The sequence below is a fragment of the Bubalus kerabau genome, chromosome X, assembly GCF_029407905.1.
Source record: "Bubalus kerabau isolate K-KA32 ecotype Philippines breed swamp buffalo chromosome X, PCC_UOA_SB_1v2, whole genome shotgun sequence".
In the NCBI taxonomy this organism is placed as follows: domain Eukaryota; kingdom Metazoa; phylum Chordata; class Mammalia; order Artiodactyla; family Bovidae; genus Bubalus; species Bubalus kerabau.
This window is the reverse complement of record NC_073647.1, coordinates 31,651,905-31,668,904: the sequence shown is the minus strand read 5'-3', so window position 1 is coordinate 31,668,904 and position 17,000 is coordinate 31,651,905. Positions and strand designations below refer to the sequence as shown.

The 17,000-nt window shown below is 38.7% G+C and overlaps 1 long non-coding RNA gene across 1 annotated transcript; it reads right to left on the bottom strand.

Annotated features, from left to right (window-relative positions):
- Positions 1 to 669: 669 nt before the first annotated feature.
- Positions 670 to 3,259, bottom strand: LOC129639176 (uncharacterized). Its single transcript, XR_008708245.1, has 2 exons — positions 3,097 to 3,259; positions 670 to 2,460 (listed from the first exon to the last, which is right to left on the bottom strand). It is a non-coding gene; the product is annotated as an uncharacterized LOC129639176 (long non-coding RNA).
- Between the last annotated feature and the right edge of the window lie 13,741 nt (positions 3,260 to 17,000).

Genomic DNA, 17,000 nt, shown 5'->3' with positions numbered 1-17,000 from the left:
TATTCCTCTGTCTCTTCATCTTGTTTAAATTGCTGAGTTTGGGGTGTCCTTTCTGTATTCTGGCAGTTTGTGGAGTTCTCTTTATTGTGGCGTTTCCTCGCTGTGTGTGGGTTTGTACAGGTGGCTTGTCAAGGTTTCCTGGTTAGGGAAGCTTGTGTCGATGTTCTGGTGGATGGAGCTGTATTTCTTCTCTCTGGAGTGTAATGAAATGTCCAGTAATGAGTTATGAGATGTCTATGGTTTTGGGGTGACTTTGGGCAGCCTGTATCTTGAAGCTCAGGGCTGTGTTCCTTTGTTGCTGGAGAATTTGCTTGTTATGTCTTTCCCTGGAACTTGTTGGCCCTTGTGTGGTGCTTGGTTTCAGTGTCGGTATGGAGGCGTTTGATGAGCTCCTGTCAATTAATGTTCCTTGGAGTCAGGAGTTCCCTGGAGTCAGGGATTGGACTTAAGCCTCCTACTTCCAGTTATCGGTCTTAATTTTACAGTAGTTTCAAAACTTCTCCTTCTATCCAGCACCACTGATAAAACATCTACGTTAAAGATGAAAAGTTTCTCTACTGTGAGGGTCACTCAGAGAGGTTCACAGCGTTACATGGAGAAGAGAAGAGGGAGGAGGGAGTTAGAGGTGACCCAAATGAGATGAGGTGGAATCAATAGTGGAGAGAGTGGGCTAGCCAGTAGTCACTTCCTTATGTGCACTCCACAACTGGACCACTCAGAGATGTTCACGGAGTTATACAGGGAAGAGAAGAAGGAGGCAGGAGACAGAGGTGGCCAGAAGGATAAAAGGGGGAAATGAAAAGGCGGGAGACAGATCCAGCCAGTAATCAGTTCCTTAAGTGTTCTCCACCGTCTGGAACACCCAGAAATTCACAGAGTTGGGTAGAGTAGAGAGGGGTTAGGGAGGAGATACAGGTGACCTGGTGGAGAAAATGGAGAGTCCAAAGGGAGAGAGAGCAGTCAAGCCAGTAATCTCGTACACTAGTGAAAAATGGGTCCTGAAGATTGGGTTCTTAAAGGTACAAAATTGGTAACAAATACATAAAAACAAAAATTAGAAATTAGAGTAGAGTTTGGAATTTCAAAAATGCGATGTTAATGAAAAGGAGAAGGAAAAGAAAGAGAGAAAAAACGAACAAAGAAAAACAAATAAGGTCGTGAAAGTAATAAAGAAACTACAGGTACAAAATTGATAACTAATACCAAACAGCAAAAATTAAAAATCCAGAGTAGAGTTTGGAATTTCAAAAATACAACGTTAAAAAAAAAAAAAAAAGAAGAAGAAAAATAAAGAGAGAAAACAAACAAACCAACAAAAACAATGTCGCAAAAATTATAAAGAAAATACAGGTACAAAATTGATATCAAATACCAAAAAGCATAAATTAAAAATCTTGAGTAGAGTTTGGAATTGCAGATATACGATGTTATATAAAAGAAGAAGAGAAAGAAACAGAGGAAAAAAAAAAAAAAAGTCACAGCAATTATGAAAAAAACTATAGGTACAAAAATGATAACATATATCAAAAGGCTAAAATTAAAAATCTAGAGTAGAGTTTGGAATTTCAAAAATGCAATGTTAAAGAAAAGAAGAAAAAGAAAAAAGAAAAAAAAAAAAAAAACCACGGTCAAAAAATTATAAAATATATATATGAAGTTTGCTGAAGAAGAAAAAAAAAAAAAAAAAAATAGGGTCTTTTTTTTTTTTTTTGCAAAGTAATAGTTATAAAAGTGAAAATTAAAGGACAATAGAGGACTTAAAAAAATTTTTTTTTTAATTAAAAAAAAAAAAGAAAGAAAGAAAGATTGATCGTAAAAATAGTAAAAATATATCTAGGTCTTTCTCTGGTTTTGTTGTGAGTATTGTGGGTTCAGTTCATTTTTGGCAGTTCCTTAGTCCGACTTATATTTCTCAAGATCTATAGGCCCCTTCCTATGTAATCCGTAGTAACCACAGGGTTTTAATCTATGGCCTGTAGCTTCCAAGGCGTTTCCCTCTGTTAGAGCTTCTTCTGTTTGCTGGTCTCTTCAGTGTCTGGTTCCCGCCCTGACACAAAGGGGACGGTGGAGGACCCTATTTTTTTTTTTTTTTTTTTTTTAATTTAGGCTCACTTGTTCAGCCGCGCTGTGGGGAGGGAGGGAGGGATGCTGCAAACAGATAACACTGGCGTGCGCTCGAAGTGCCTCGGCCACACTGGGTCTGCCCCCGCTCACGGCGCATGTAACCTCCCTGCCCACACTGCTTGGGCTCTAGGTTGTTCTGCCGGGAACAATCAGAGGCCGGCCCTGGACTGAGCTCCCAGGTCCAAGCCGCTCAGGTTCAGGCACTCGGGTAGTCCTCAGAGGCGCAGACTCGGTTGGGCCTGCGTTTTGTGTTCTTCCCAGGTCGAGCAGCTCAGGCGATGAGGTGCTTGGCGGGCGCCAATGCTGCGACTTATCGCCTCCCCGCCACTCGGTTATCTGGGTGTAAAACCGGCGCACCTTCTCAGGCAGATGTTGACCGTCCAGACCCCCAAGAAGTTTTAGTTAGCAAAGAAGCCTGCTTACAGTTTTATAGATAGTGTCTCTCTGGGGCTGCGATTGCCCCCTTCCGGCTCTGGTTGCCTGTCACCGGAGGGGGAGGTCTGCAGCCGGCTATCTCTGTTCAGTCCTTTGTTCTGTGCGCGGGCCTGGCGGTGTCTTAGGTTAGGGCTGGCTTTTCGCGTGGTAGATATCCCACAGTCTGGTTTGCTAGCCCAAATTATTTCGCTCAGATAGCGCTCAGGACATTCGGCCCGATTCTTACTCTAAGGGACACAGCCCGTGCCGCACTTCCCTGCCCAGCCCCCGCTTGCTAATGCCGTGTGCAGGCGTCTGCGCTGCTTCTCCGCTGGGGGAGTTCCCGTAGGGCTCACAATCCGCGATTTTTAATTGTTTATTTTTTTTTTCCCCTCCCTTTTATGTTGCCCTCTGTGCTTCCAAAGCTCGGCACAGATTCGGCAGTGAGAGGGTTTCCTGGTGTTTGGGAACTTCTCTCTTTTTAAGACTCCCTTCCCGGGACGGAACTCCGTCCCTCCCTCTTTTGTCTCTTTTTTTGTCTTTTATATTTTTTCCTACCTCCTTTCGAAGAGTTGGGCTGCTTTTCTGGGTGCCTGATGTCCTCTGCCGGCATTCGGAAGTTGTTTTGTGGAATTTACTCGATGTTTAAATGCTCTTTTGATGAATTTGTGGGGGAGAAAGTGTTCTCCCCGTCCTACTCCTCCGCCATCTTGGCTCCTCCTCCCCCGGTTTCATTATTTCTATATCTGGATTTGGGAATCCACATGAAAGACAAAGCAGTGGAGAAAGTAAAGTTGTCAGTCTTCTATATTTAGCCTTAGTCATGTTCCACAAGTTCAATAACATCTTGCCAAAAAGATATTTCAGGGGCATTTCTGAAATTGCTTAAGGTAATTAATTCAAGTTCAGATGAGAAAATGAACCCATCAGGAATATTTTTTCTCAGGGAAGAATTCCTTCAGAGTACATCCTGTCTGAGAGCAGATATTTTGGGATTACACTTGATTGGATACTCTTACAAATATAAAGTAACACATGTTTATGTATATATTTATATAAACTCTTCTTCTTTCACTTGATGAAGAAGTTTATTCTTTCCCTCTACCTCCTGATTATACCACTTCAATTTTGTATTATTATGAGCTAATTGAATAAAATATTGTTTATTAATGAAATATAAATTTGAAAAAAAAAGTCTTGTTTCTATAAAAACAAGGTGAATATATTGAAAAGACTATGACAGTGAGTCCTTAAATCAAATCAGCCATGAGAGGAGTAAAGTATAAAATACTGGGGAAATTTTTAAAAACCATTGAAGTCTTCTCTCCAGGTTGCTACATCATTCCCTAGTTTTTCTTTAAAGAAGCAGAAACTGAAAATGATAGCCTTTTTGCATTATGAATGTGATGTATGAAAAAAAATGAGACCTGATACCATTTCCAAAAGAGCCCTTTGCCTACATCAAATGTTTGACAGATTAATAAGCATTTATAAGTTTTTTTCAATGTTTGACATAAATACATAACCATATTGATAAAACAGTGCTGTTTCAACCAACTTTCAATTAACCAAATAACTTCTTGTTACAGTTGGAATGAAGGACAGGTAAGAAAGTAAAAATTGATGCTTTTGAACTGTGGTGTTGGAGAAGACACTTGAGAGTCCCTTGGACTGCAAGGAGATCCAACCAGTCCATTCTGAAGGAGATCAGCCCTGGGATTTCTTTGGAAGGAATGAGGCTAAAGCTGAAACTCCAGTACTTTGGCCACCTCATGCAAAAAGTTGACTCATTGGAAGACTCTGATGTTGGGAGGGATTGGGGGCAGGATAAGGAGATGACAGAGGATGAGATGGCTGGATGGCATCACTGATTTGATGGACGTGAGTCTGAGTGAACTCCGGGAGTTGGTGATGGACAGGGAGGCCTGGCGTGCTGCAATTCATGTGGTCGCAAAAAGTCAAACACGACTGAGCGACTGAACTGAACTGAACTGAAGGAAGTAAAACTTTGCATCTCTTTCCCTCACCCACTCACCACTGAGTTATTTTCAGCTCATTTGTATAATGAAGTTGAATTTGTGGAATATAAATTTAGCAGGAAAATGAGTTCAGAAAAACCATGCAGCAGAGATGTATAGTGAAGCTAGTTTAGAGGAGGGATAAAGTATACAAGAGGACAAAAACATTCCACTCGGTGTCTGGTAATCAAACTTAGCACTTCTTTTTTTTTTTTTTTTCTAAACTGTGTTTCTTTTTAAAATTATTTTTAATATAAATTTACTTATTTTAATTGGAGGCTAATTACTTTACAATATTGTGGTGGTTTTGCCCTACATTGACATGAATCCGCCAAGGGTGTACATGTGTTCTCCATCCTGAACCCCCCTCCCAGATCCCTCCCCATCCCATCCCTCTGGGTCATCACAGTGCACCAGCCCCAAGCACCCTGTATCATGCATTGAACCTGGACTGGCGATTCATTCACATATGATAATATACATGTTTCAATGCCATTCTCCCAAATCATCCCACCCTTGCCCTCTCCCACAGAGTCCAAGACTATTATATACATCTGTGTCTCTTTCGATGTCTCGCATACATGATTATCGTTACTATCTTTCTAAATTCCATATATATGCATTATTATACTGTATTGGTGTTTTTCTTTCTGGTTTACTTCACTCTGTATAATAAGCTCTAGTTTCATTCACTTCATTAGAACTGATTCAAATGTATTATTTTAAATGGCAGAGTAATACTCCATTGCATATATGTACCACAGCTTTCTTATCCATTTGTTGCTTCCATGTCCTAGCTATCATAAAAAGTGCTGGGATGAACATTGGGGTACACGTGTCTCTTTGAATTCTGGTTTCCTCAGTGTGCATGCCCAGCAGTGGGATTGCTGGGTCATATGGCAGTTCTATTTCCAGTTTTTTAAGGAATCTCCACACTGTTCTACTTAGTGGCTGTACTAGTTTGCACTTCTTAAAAGCACAAATGCACATAGAAGTATGCTAAGAAATATATTGAAGTGTCTCTCATCAGGGACCTGAAGAGAAAAAGTAATCAACAATTCTGTCTTTGATTTGCTACATGAGCTTTGTCCCATCTTTCTCTTCCTAGACATAATTTTTGAAATCTTTTCTCACATTCAAGAGATATGGAAGTAGCACACACAAATATAATAGCACACATAATAGAAGCACTGAATTATATATGAATGGGAAAACTAATATTTTACTTGTCGAGACCAAGTAGTTTTGGGAGGTGAAACGAGAAAGAAAAATATAATTGGTGGAAAATCTGTGGGAGACCTAACAGAAAGCAAAATGTCTTTTGATCAATCCATGAAGGCTCCATAATGAAGATGGAACTTACTGTACAATTTAAAGTGGGAATAACCAGTCTGAGTAAGAGAAGAGAGGTAATAGTATAGTTTCATATTTGGTTAGAAAATATTTTTTGTTGTTTTAAATGAAGACAAAGCACTATGCCTTTTGTTCCCTCTCAGCAAAGATGGGGAAAAAAATGCGTAAAGATTCACAGAAAATGTGGCTCATTAAATAAGCAAAGAATATGTTTTCATGGAATTGTCCTTTGAATACTTTTTCTGTCACAGTGGAAATCTATTTATAAAGAAACATTGATATGTTATAAGAGGATTCTAAAAGAGAAAAAGATTTCTACTTGTCATTCCAGATACTTCTAAAATGTGACGAGTTACCAACCATGTGACCAGTTACCAATCATAGGATTAAACATAATCTTATGTTTAATAGTCACTTTAGGTAGAACCTTTTCTTTACTTAGAAATAAAATTAGTTTAAGAAATGTCTAGTAGTGGATATTCCATGAATTACAGGATTTGGCTTTTTTGCTTCTTCAATCAACAGCTTTAATATTTGTGAGTTTCTAATGCAATGGGCCTTTGGAAAGAGGCTGATTCTGGAATTAAAATAATCATATTTCTGCATTTGTAGTTTACCACTGCATTCTTATTTTTCAAAAAACTTGTCTGTATCACTGTCTTTAATGGTAACATATTGCTATGATCATGTGAGTATATATCCACCAGTTATCCATACTAAGTCGCTTCAACTGTGTGTGATTCTTTGTGACCCCATAGACTATAGCTTGCCAGGCTCCTCTGTCCATGGGATTCTCCAGGCAGAATACTGGCGTGGGTTGCCATTTACTCCTCCATGAAATCTTCATGACCAAGCAGTTGAACCCAGGTCTCCTGCATCTCCTGCATTGGTAGGCGGATTCTTTACCACTGTGCTACCTGGGGGGGGTGCATAAATTATTCAGACCCTCTCAGTTATATAATCCCACAAAGATGGCATGATTTCATTTAGAACAAGAAAATTGGAAGTAGGATTAAAGACCCTCAAAGAAAGTCTTACTTGTGCATTTTACCATCAGTCCTAATGTCACTGGTGTGTAAATATTCACACAAAAATGATCAGCAACACAGATGAGAGTTGATAAATTTCAAACAATATTGGGTGCAAAAATGTAGTATAATAAAGGAATTTGCACTGTCCCTTTAAATCTATTATGACTAGATTTGGTTGACTGTTGACAGTCATCACTAGTTTCAGAATACTGGTATGATTTTGGTCCCTATCAGCTATTACCTAACATATACTCACACCTATGCAAAAAACAGCTAATTTTTTAAAAAAAATCATATCATCTTTTCACTACATTAGCTACTAGAATGATGTTTTAGTGGCAAAATTGTCTCAGTTTTGTGAGCCTCTCACGTATCAGTGAAGAGGTGGAAAGCTACATGGTATTGTGGAAAGATTCCCAGGATTATAGCCAATAAAATTGGGTCAGTTTGGAAAATCACATCCATTTTTCTGAAAATCGATTCCCTCTACAAAAATACATTTATGGTTAAAAGTGTATTATCACATGACAAAAGTTTTTGTCAACTGTTGTTGCATCATAATTGACTAAAATACTGATTTTCATTTTGCTACTGTGTAAGATTGGGAGGGGTACCTGGCCTATCCTTAAAAGCTTTTCTATTAAGAATCTGAACTTCTGTTCTCTATGTCTGTGTTTCCCTTGTTGCCCAGCAAATAGGTTCATCAGTACCATCTTTCTAGATTCCATATATTCGTGTTACTATACGGTATCCAAGGAGCAGTGGCTTTGCTGGCACAGGAGGGCCTAGAGGAGCTATTCTACATTCAAGGTCGGGGGGGTGGCGGTGAAGAGATACGCCACGTCCAAGGTAAGAGAAACCCAAGTAAGATGGTAGGTGTTGCAAGAGAGCATCAGAGGTCAGACACACTGAAACCATAATCACAGAAAACTAGTCAATCTAATCACACTAGGACCACACCTTATCTAACTCAATGAAACTAAGCCATGCCCATGGGGCCACCCAAGATGGGCTGGCCATGGTGGAGAGGTCTGACAGAATGTGGTCCACTGGAGAGGGAATGGCAAACCACTTCAGTATTCTTGCCTTGAGAACCCCATGAACAGTATGAAAAGGCAAAATCAAAGGATACTGAAAGAGGAACTCCCCAGGTCAGTAGGGGCCCAATATGCTACTGGAGATCAGTGGAGAAATACCTCCAGAAAGAATGAAGGGATGGAGCCAAAGCAAAAACAATACCCAGTTGTGGATGTGACTGGTGATAGAAGCAAGGTTCGATGCTGTAAAGACCAATATTGCATAGGAACCTGGAATGTCAGGTCCATGAATCAAGGCAAATTGGAAGTGGTCAAACAGGAGATGGCAAGAGTGAACGTCAACATTCTAGGAATCAGAGAACTAAAATGGACTGGAATGGGTGAATTTAACTCAGATAACCATTATATCTACTACTGTGGGCAGGAATCCCTTAGAAGAAATGGAGTGGCCATCAAGGTCAACAAAAGAGTCCAAAATGCAGTACTTGGAAGCAATCTCCAAAACGACAGAATGATCTTTGTTTGTTTCCAAGGCAAACCATTCAATATCACAGTCATCCAAGTCTATGCCCCAACCAGTAACGCTGAAGAAGCTGAAGTTGAACGGTTCTATGAAGACCTACAAGACCTTTTAGAACTAACACAAAAAAAACCGTGTCCTTTTCATTATAGGGGACTTGAATGCAAAAGTAGGAAGTCAAGAAACACCTGGAGTAACAGGCAAATTTGGCCTTGGAATACGGAATGAAGCAGGGCAAAGGCTAATAGAGTTTTGCCAAGAAAAGGCACTGGTCATAGCAAACACCTTCTTCCAACAACACAAGAGAAGATTCTACACATGGACATCACCAGATGGTCAACACAAAAATCAGACTGATTATATTCTTTGCAGCCAAAGATGAAGAAGCTCTATATAGTCAACAAAAACAAGACCAGGAGCTGACTGTGACTCAGATCATGAACTCCTTATTGCCAAATTCAGACTTAAATTGAAGAAAGTAGGGGAAACCACTAGACCATTCAGGTATGACCTAAATCAAATCCCTTATGATTATACAGTGGAAGTGAGAAATAGATTTAACAGACTAGATCTGATAGATACAGTGCCTGATGAACTATGGACGAAGGTTTGTTACATTGTACAGGAGACAGGGATCAAGACCATCTCCATGGAAAAGAAATGCAAAAAAGCGAAATGGCGGTCTGAGGAGGTCTTACAAATAGCTGTGAAAAGAAGAGAAGCGAAAAGCAAAAGAGAAAATGAAAGATATAAGCATCTGAATGCAGAGTTTCAAAGAATAGCAAGAAGAGATAAGAAACCCTTCCTCAGCAACCAATGCAAAGAAATAGAGGAAAACAACAGAATGGGAAAGACTAGAGATCTCTTCAAGAAAATTAGAGATACCAAGGGAACATTTCATGCAAAGATGGGCTCGATAAAGGACAGAAATGGTATGGACCTAACAGAAGCAGTAGATATTAAGAAGAGGTGGCAGGAATACACAGAAAAACTGTTCAAAAAAGATCTTCATGATCAAGGTAATCACGATGGTGTTACCACTCACCTAGAGCCAGACATCCTGGAATGTGAGTCAAGTGGGCCTTGGAAAGCATCACTACCAAACAAAGCTAGTGGAGGTGATGAAATTCCAGTTGAGTTATTTCAAATCCTGAAAGATGATGCTGTGAAAGTGCTGAAATCAATATGCCAGCAAATTTGGAAAACTCAGCACTGGTCACAAGACTGGAAAAGGTCAGTTTTCATTCCAATCCCAAAGAAAGGCAATGGCAAAGAATGCTCAAAGTACCACACAATTGCACTCATCTCACACGCTAGTAAAGTAATGCTCAAAATTCTCCAAGCTAGGCTTCAGCAATACGTGAACCATGAACTTCCAGATGTTCAAGCTGGTTTTAGAAAAGGCAGAGGAACCAGAGATCAAATTGCCAACATCTGATGGATCATGGAAAAAGCAAGAGAGTTCCAGAAAAACATCTATTTCTGCTTCATTGACTATTCAAAAACCTTTGACTGTGTGGATCACAATAAACTGTGGAAAATTCTTCAAAAGATGGGAATACCAGACCACCTGACCTGCCTCTTGAGAAACCTATATGCTGGTCAGGAAGCAACAGTTAGAACTGGACATGGAACAACAGACTTGTTCCAAATAGGAAAAGGAGCCCATCAAGGCTGTATATTGTCACCCTGCTTATTTAGATTACATGCAGAGTACATCATGAGAAATGCTGGGCTGGAAGAAGCACAAGCTGGAATCAAGATTGCTGGGAGAAATATCAAAAACCTCAGATATGCAGATGACACCACCCTTATGGCAGAAAGTGAAGAGGAACTCAAAAGCCTCTTGATGAAGGTGAAAGTGGAGAGTGAAAAAGTTGGCTTAAAGCTCAACATTCAGAAAACGAAGATCATCGCATCTGGTCCCATCACTTCATGGGAAATAGACGGGGAAACAGTGTCAGACTTTATTTTCTTGGGCTCCAAAATCACTACAGATGGCGACTGCAGCCATGAAATTAAAAGAAGCTTACTCCTTGGAAGGAAAGTTACGACCAACCTAGATAGCATATTGAAAAGCAGAGACATGACTGTGCCAACAAAGGTCTGTTTAGTCAAGACTATGGTTTTTCCAGTGGTCATGTATGGATGTGAGATTTGGATTGTGAAGAAAGCTGAACACCAAAGAATTTATGCTTTTGAACTGTGGTGTTGGAGAAGACTCTTGAGAGTCCCTTGGACTACAAGGAGATCCAACCAGTCCATTCTGAAGGAGATCAGCCCTGGGATTTCTTTGGAAGGAATGATGCTAAAGCTGAAATCCAGTACTTTGGCCACCTCATGTGAAGAGTTGACTCATTGGAAAAGACTCTGATGCTGGGAGGGATTGGGGGCAGGAGGAGAAGGGGACGACAGAGGATGAGATGGCTGGATGGCATCACTGACTTGATGGACCTGAGTCTGAGTGAACTCCGGGTGTTGGTGATGCATAGGGAGGCCTGGCATGCTCGATTCATGGGGTCACAAAGAGTTGGACACGACTGAGCGACTGAACTGAACTGATATGGCATTTGTCTTTCTCTTTCTGACTTACTTCATTATGTTTAACAGGGTCTAAGTTCATCCACCTCATTAGATCTGATTAGAATTTTTTTTTTTTATGGATGAGTAATATTGCATTGCATATATATGGGGAAAGGAGAGAGGGGATAAATTGAGAGAGTAGCATTAAAACATATACGTCACCATATGTAAAATTAGATTGCCAGTGAACATTTGCTGTATGATAGAAGAAACTCAAATCCAGTGCTAAGTCATCACCTACAGGGGTGGGATGGAATGGGAGGTGAGATGGAGGTTCAAGAGGATGGGGACATATGTATACCTGTAGCTGATTCATGTTAATGTATGGCAGAAACAGACACAATATTGTACAGAAATTATCCTTCAATTAAAAATAAATTTTAAAAAGAGGAATCTAAACTTCTTATGTCTTTGTAGGACCTTGATTTTATTTTTTGTTGCTGAGCCAAAACCAAATCGTGCTAAATGAAATGTGGTATCCTGGATTGGGTTCTGGAACAAAGAAAGGAAGTTAATGAAAAAACTGGTGAAATCTGAGAAAATTCTGGAGTTTACTTAATAAAATTAAAATGTCTTCTTAATTTTGACAAATGTACTAAAGTAATATATTAACAGGAGGGGAAATTGAATTAAAGGTGTACAGAAACTATCTGTTTTCAAAACTTTACTGTCAATCTATAATTACTTCAAAACTATAAATATTTAATACTTTTAATATTAAAGCATGTAAGTTACTGGAAGATAAAGCCCTTCCAAGGCATTTGTTACGGGAATATAAGGGATGTATGGAGACATCACGGGAGTGACAGTCAGAACAGTTTCTCCCTTTGGGGAGCAAGAGATTTGGGTCTGCAAGTGCACGAGGTGTGCTCCACACTGCCATGCAGCACCCTTGTCATTGGCAGCAACTCTGATTCATAGGTGTGCTGGGGGAATTGAATACCAGTAACTAATAATGTAGCCTTGGGTTTCTTGGTCAAAGAACCCTGTATCCACACTTAGCATGGAGGGAGTGAATTTCCCAACAGACTTTGATAGTATGAACTTAAGCAGTTTATGTGATATGTTAAAGATGAGAGACCTTTTTCCTGAGTTTTGTACATCAAGTACTTCTCTCTACTCTCGAACATACTGGAAGGCTGGAGCCTCCCAAAATAACATTGCATTTGTCACATTCTGGCAAAGAAAAGTCATCTAAGATTTTCTTGTCTCTCTACCAGATGTGGTGGAATATATGCAAGCCTGAGACAGACAGTGCGCTAAGTCGTGTCCAAATCTTGCGACCCCATGGACTGTAGCCTGCCAGGCTCCTCTGTCTATGGGATTCTTCAGGCAAGAATACTGGAGTGGGTTGCCATTTCCTTCTCCAGGAAAGCCTATGACATATGCAAGCCTATGACATTTAAAAATCATAAAATCTTTGGTTGGCCAAAAGGTTCATTTGGGGTTTCTATAATATTTTAAAACCTGAACAAACTTTTTGACCAGCCCAATATATGTAAGAATTGTTTTATTTGAGCAGGGGAGGATTCCTGCTTTGGAGAACTCTCCATGTGGCCCACAGCCACCCACAGGAAGAAAGCATTTCTCGTGGTGGTGCTCAGGCCCATCAAATGCAGGTGTGTCAGTACTTGCAGAGTACATGGTGAGGTTATATTACACAATACAAGATAGGAAGTAGGACATGTTCTAAACATAGAAAATAGAGTGGGATTGAAATTCTTTTATTGAATAATTATTTTCCAATAGAATCTGCAGCATAGGAATATAATGAGTCTTAGTGAACAAATTATTTTGTCAGCAGGTAAAATTTCAATTATATATATATATATATATATATATATATGATATAGAAATGAATATGAGTGCAAAATGTTTTAACCTGGTTCTGTAACAATCATTTAAAAGAAGAAAATCAGCCTCTTTTAATGATTTTAATGTATGTAAATCAATATCTAAGTGACAAACTTACTCCAAAATATACCTAGTATACCACAGCTGGATGTTAAATGAATCTTTCTAAATAAAATAATAAATTGGCTGCCACCAAGAACATAAACTTTTATTGTGTGAAACATTTTTATTTCATAGTGTAAAATTGACAACTTTGATGATTCATTGTTCACGGAACAGCTTGAGATCAGTGCTAAAATGTCGATTATTTTGTTTTAATAGTCTAAGCTTTCTAAACCACTACAGATGTTTTATTCTAAGTATAATGTGAGGGTGAAAAAGAACCTAAATGAATTTTTAAAGAACTGAAGTTCCATTTGCATCATCCTGCAGAAACTGAGACTAATTTGTGAAAAACTAATTCATCTTGGCTGCATGTGTTTGATTAATTTAAATATTTTTCATCTCATCAGTTTCATAGAGCTGCTATACTTAGAGAGATCGTAAGAGAATTTGACTGTTATTAAGTGGTTACTAGACAAAGAAGAAATATATTTAAATAAGTTTCTGAGGATATTATATATGTTAGGTTGATGCCAAATAAATTATAGTCCAGCTCTGTGGAGGTAGTCACAATGGACTTCAAGCTGAAAGCAGTAAGGAGTGCAATTACAAACACAGAGTCCCAGATATGGAAATAAAGATTGAGTTTTGAAGAAATATCCCCAATATAGCTCCCTACTCTATATGAGTCTGCAGATATAGATAGCTTTTGGTTTAGTTTCTTGACGGATTTGCAGATTTGCATTTTTCAGTTAACAGGCACTTATGTGGATTTAAATATTACGTTAATTTAGTCTTCATAACACTGCTGTGGCATAGGTAACTTTGTATTGCAGTGTAACAAATTACTATGAACTTAGTGGCTTAAAATAACTCAAATTTAGTATACGAGTTTCCATAGGCCAGGAGTCTAGACACAGCTTTTTCAGTTCTCTGTTCAGGGTCTTGAGCCTTTAGTGCTGACATCTCCATTTCTTTGGTGGATGTTGACCAGGGGTAGCTGTCAGCTGCCAGAGGCTTTTCTCAGGTTCTTACCACATGGCCTGTCTATAGCAGTCCCCATTATGGTTATTTGCTTCTCCAAAGAAAGCAGGGGAATCTTAATTCAAATTTCACTCTTCATTCTGTTAAAACAGAAGCTTATGTAGCATAATTACTGGAGTTACTTTTTCATATACTTATAGGCCCCACTCACTGAGGTATGAAAGCGTTTGTTAAGACACTTGAAGTCACAGCTAGCAAATAGCAAGGTCAAGATTTGAACCTGGGAGTTGTATTATCAGTGTGCAGTAAACTTTACACTATCCTACTTGTTTACTATTAGAAAGCTCTTCAGATACACTCTTTGAAGGCACTATTTCTAATTAGACAACAAATAATGAAATGAAGCTACACTGTAGAAAGCATTATTATGATAGTGTCATTATTTTTATAATTTATAATAAAGAAATAACAAGCATCCAACCTCCAGGAATAACTATATCTACCTTTCCATATGCAAGGCATGGGAGATGTATGTTGTCTGCCAGTTCACTGAGGCGTCAGTTAGAGAAAACATAATGCTCATTAATTCCATCCCTCTATTACAGGACATAAAACAATACATGTTCTAAAGCACTTGGACTAGGTAGCCAAAATTCATTGCAGTGTACCGAAAACATGACAGAGGCTAGTAGACAAGTATTCCTGTTATGCCAGGGATGGACAAATACCAGATTTTGATGCATGAGGAAATAATTTGCACTATCTTTTTAAAAAGTGTAACAAAACATGCTTTAAAAATTTATTTAATAAACAATTGCTCAACATTTCTTATAACTCAGACATTCTTATATTCACTGTGTATTTATAAATCAATAACAAAATATTCTCTCCTTAAAGAGTTCCTTGTCTAGCAGAAAAGACTGAGACTAGAATAAATTACTACTATGCACTTTAGCATTTGTTTTGATAAAAGTATACATAGCAATAACACCATAAAAGAGCTAGGAATTTTTCAGCTGTAGCTTAATGAGAAAGAGGACCTAATAGACAGATAATGAAGCTGAATATCCCAAGATGAAGAGTTCCAGTATGAGGGCATGAGGGGCAGTTCAGGCAGAAAAAACACATTGAATTTGACAAAACCATGTAAGAGGGTGGAGGGTAAGATGATTTGTAAAGAGACTAGATTTGTAAAAGAGTATGGGGAGATGCATTGGGAATGACAGTTTAGACTAAGATGGTCAGAATGAACCAGACCATTGATGGCCCTGTAAATCATAGTTGTGCGCTGGTACTTGAGGATGATTTTAATTTCTTAGAAACAGATGGTTTAGTGATGTGTAGGCTTTTTCATTTGAATGTGCACATATGTTAATTTTTGCTGCTTCTGGATGACTATTTGAGTGAAAAATAATTTAAAATTTATTTCTCAGCTGAGTTAAGTATATAACTGTTACTTTAGCATCCACACAATTATCATCATAGGCTTCATGATAGCACAGATCTTTCTTTTATTTCCTGATGTATCCCATGTTCACAGAACAGTGAGAAAGTCATGGTAATGTCTCAATAACTGTTAGAATGATTGTGGGTATTCTCAATAACCTGTAAAAAATAGTTAAACCACGGTAATTTTTATATTCTATATATATAGTACAGTCTTTTCTAAATCTTCTAAAATAACATGTGTAGCTTTCTGTTGGAGAAGGCAATGGCACCCCACTCCAGTACTCTTGCCTGGAAAATCCCTGGTAGGCTGCAGTCCATGGGGTTGCAAAGAGTCAGACATGACTGAGCGACTTCACTTTCACTTTTCACTTTCATGCATTGGAGAAGGAAATGGCAACCCACTCCAGTGTTCTTGCCTGGAGAATCCCAGGGGTGGGGGAGCCTGGTGAGCTGCCGTCTAGGGGGTTGCACAGAGTCAGACACGACTGAAGTGACTTAGCAGCAGCAGCAGCTTTCTATGAGAGAGAGAGAAGAAAAAAAGACTGCAAAACAATACAAGTATTTTAATACACCAATACGATCATATTCTGCTTTTTATATTTCTCCAGTTTTCTATAATGGGTATATATGACTTTAATAGTGAAAAATATTTAAATATGATCATTGTCATTTTTCTTACAAAGATGCTAAATGGTGCTTACAGAATACATTTTTCCCTTATGATTAAAACATTGCTTCCCTTGAGGGATATTGTGTACAGTAGTATAAAGAGGAACTAGTTTCTTGTAGCTTTGCTATTATCCATCATATGACTTTAGGCAAGCACCTTCACTTTATATGTAAACATAAATGACTAGAATGGTTAGCAATCCTGCTTGTATGTAGGGATTCTCCAAGGAGTTTTAAAAAACAGTGATACTCCAGCTCTAGTCCAAAGATTGTGACTTAACTGGACCTGAATTGGGCTTGGGCATCAGTACAGAGAGAAAGACTTTCCAGATAATTCTGTGTACAGGCAGGCTTGAAGCATGGGGCTAGAATGTATCTTAGTGTTCCTTAAGATCTGATATTCTATAATCTACTTGACTAGACCAACTAAACCATAAAAAGAGGCATCATGTTTCATTTGTTTTCTATATTTTTGGCTTATAAGTTTCTACATCATATGGGAGTTTACTAAATAGTCCCTAAATTAATCATTCTCATATCTCACTATGGTATATTGGTATCTTAGGTGGTTATTAAAGGGACAGGATTTTGTTACTCCAATTCCTAAGATTTTCTTCCCTTTTTCAAATACACTTGAAGTTTTCTGTCTCTCCAACAAACATATCCTTTAATGGCTTGAAGTGCTCTCTGCTATAAAACAAGGCTTCCCTACACTGGGACTCTGCAGGCTAGCCATAGGGTTGACTGAGATTGAGTCGAGGCTCATGATTTCAGATTAACCAAGTTGAGTGATTGTGTGGATGACAAGGGAGAGCAGGGGGAGGGTGTTCTAGAAGAAAATAAAAGAAATTTATTCATTAGG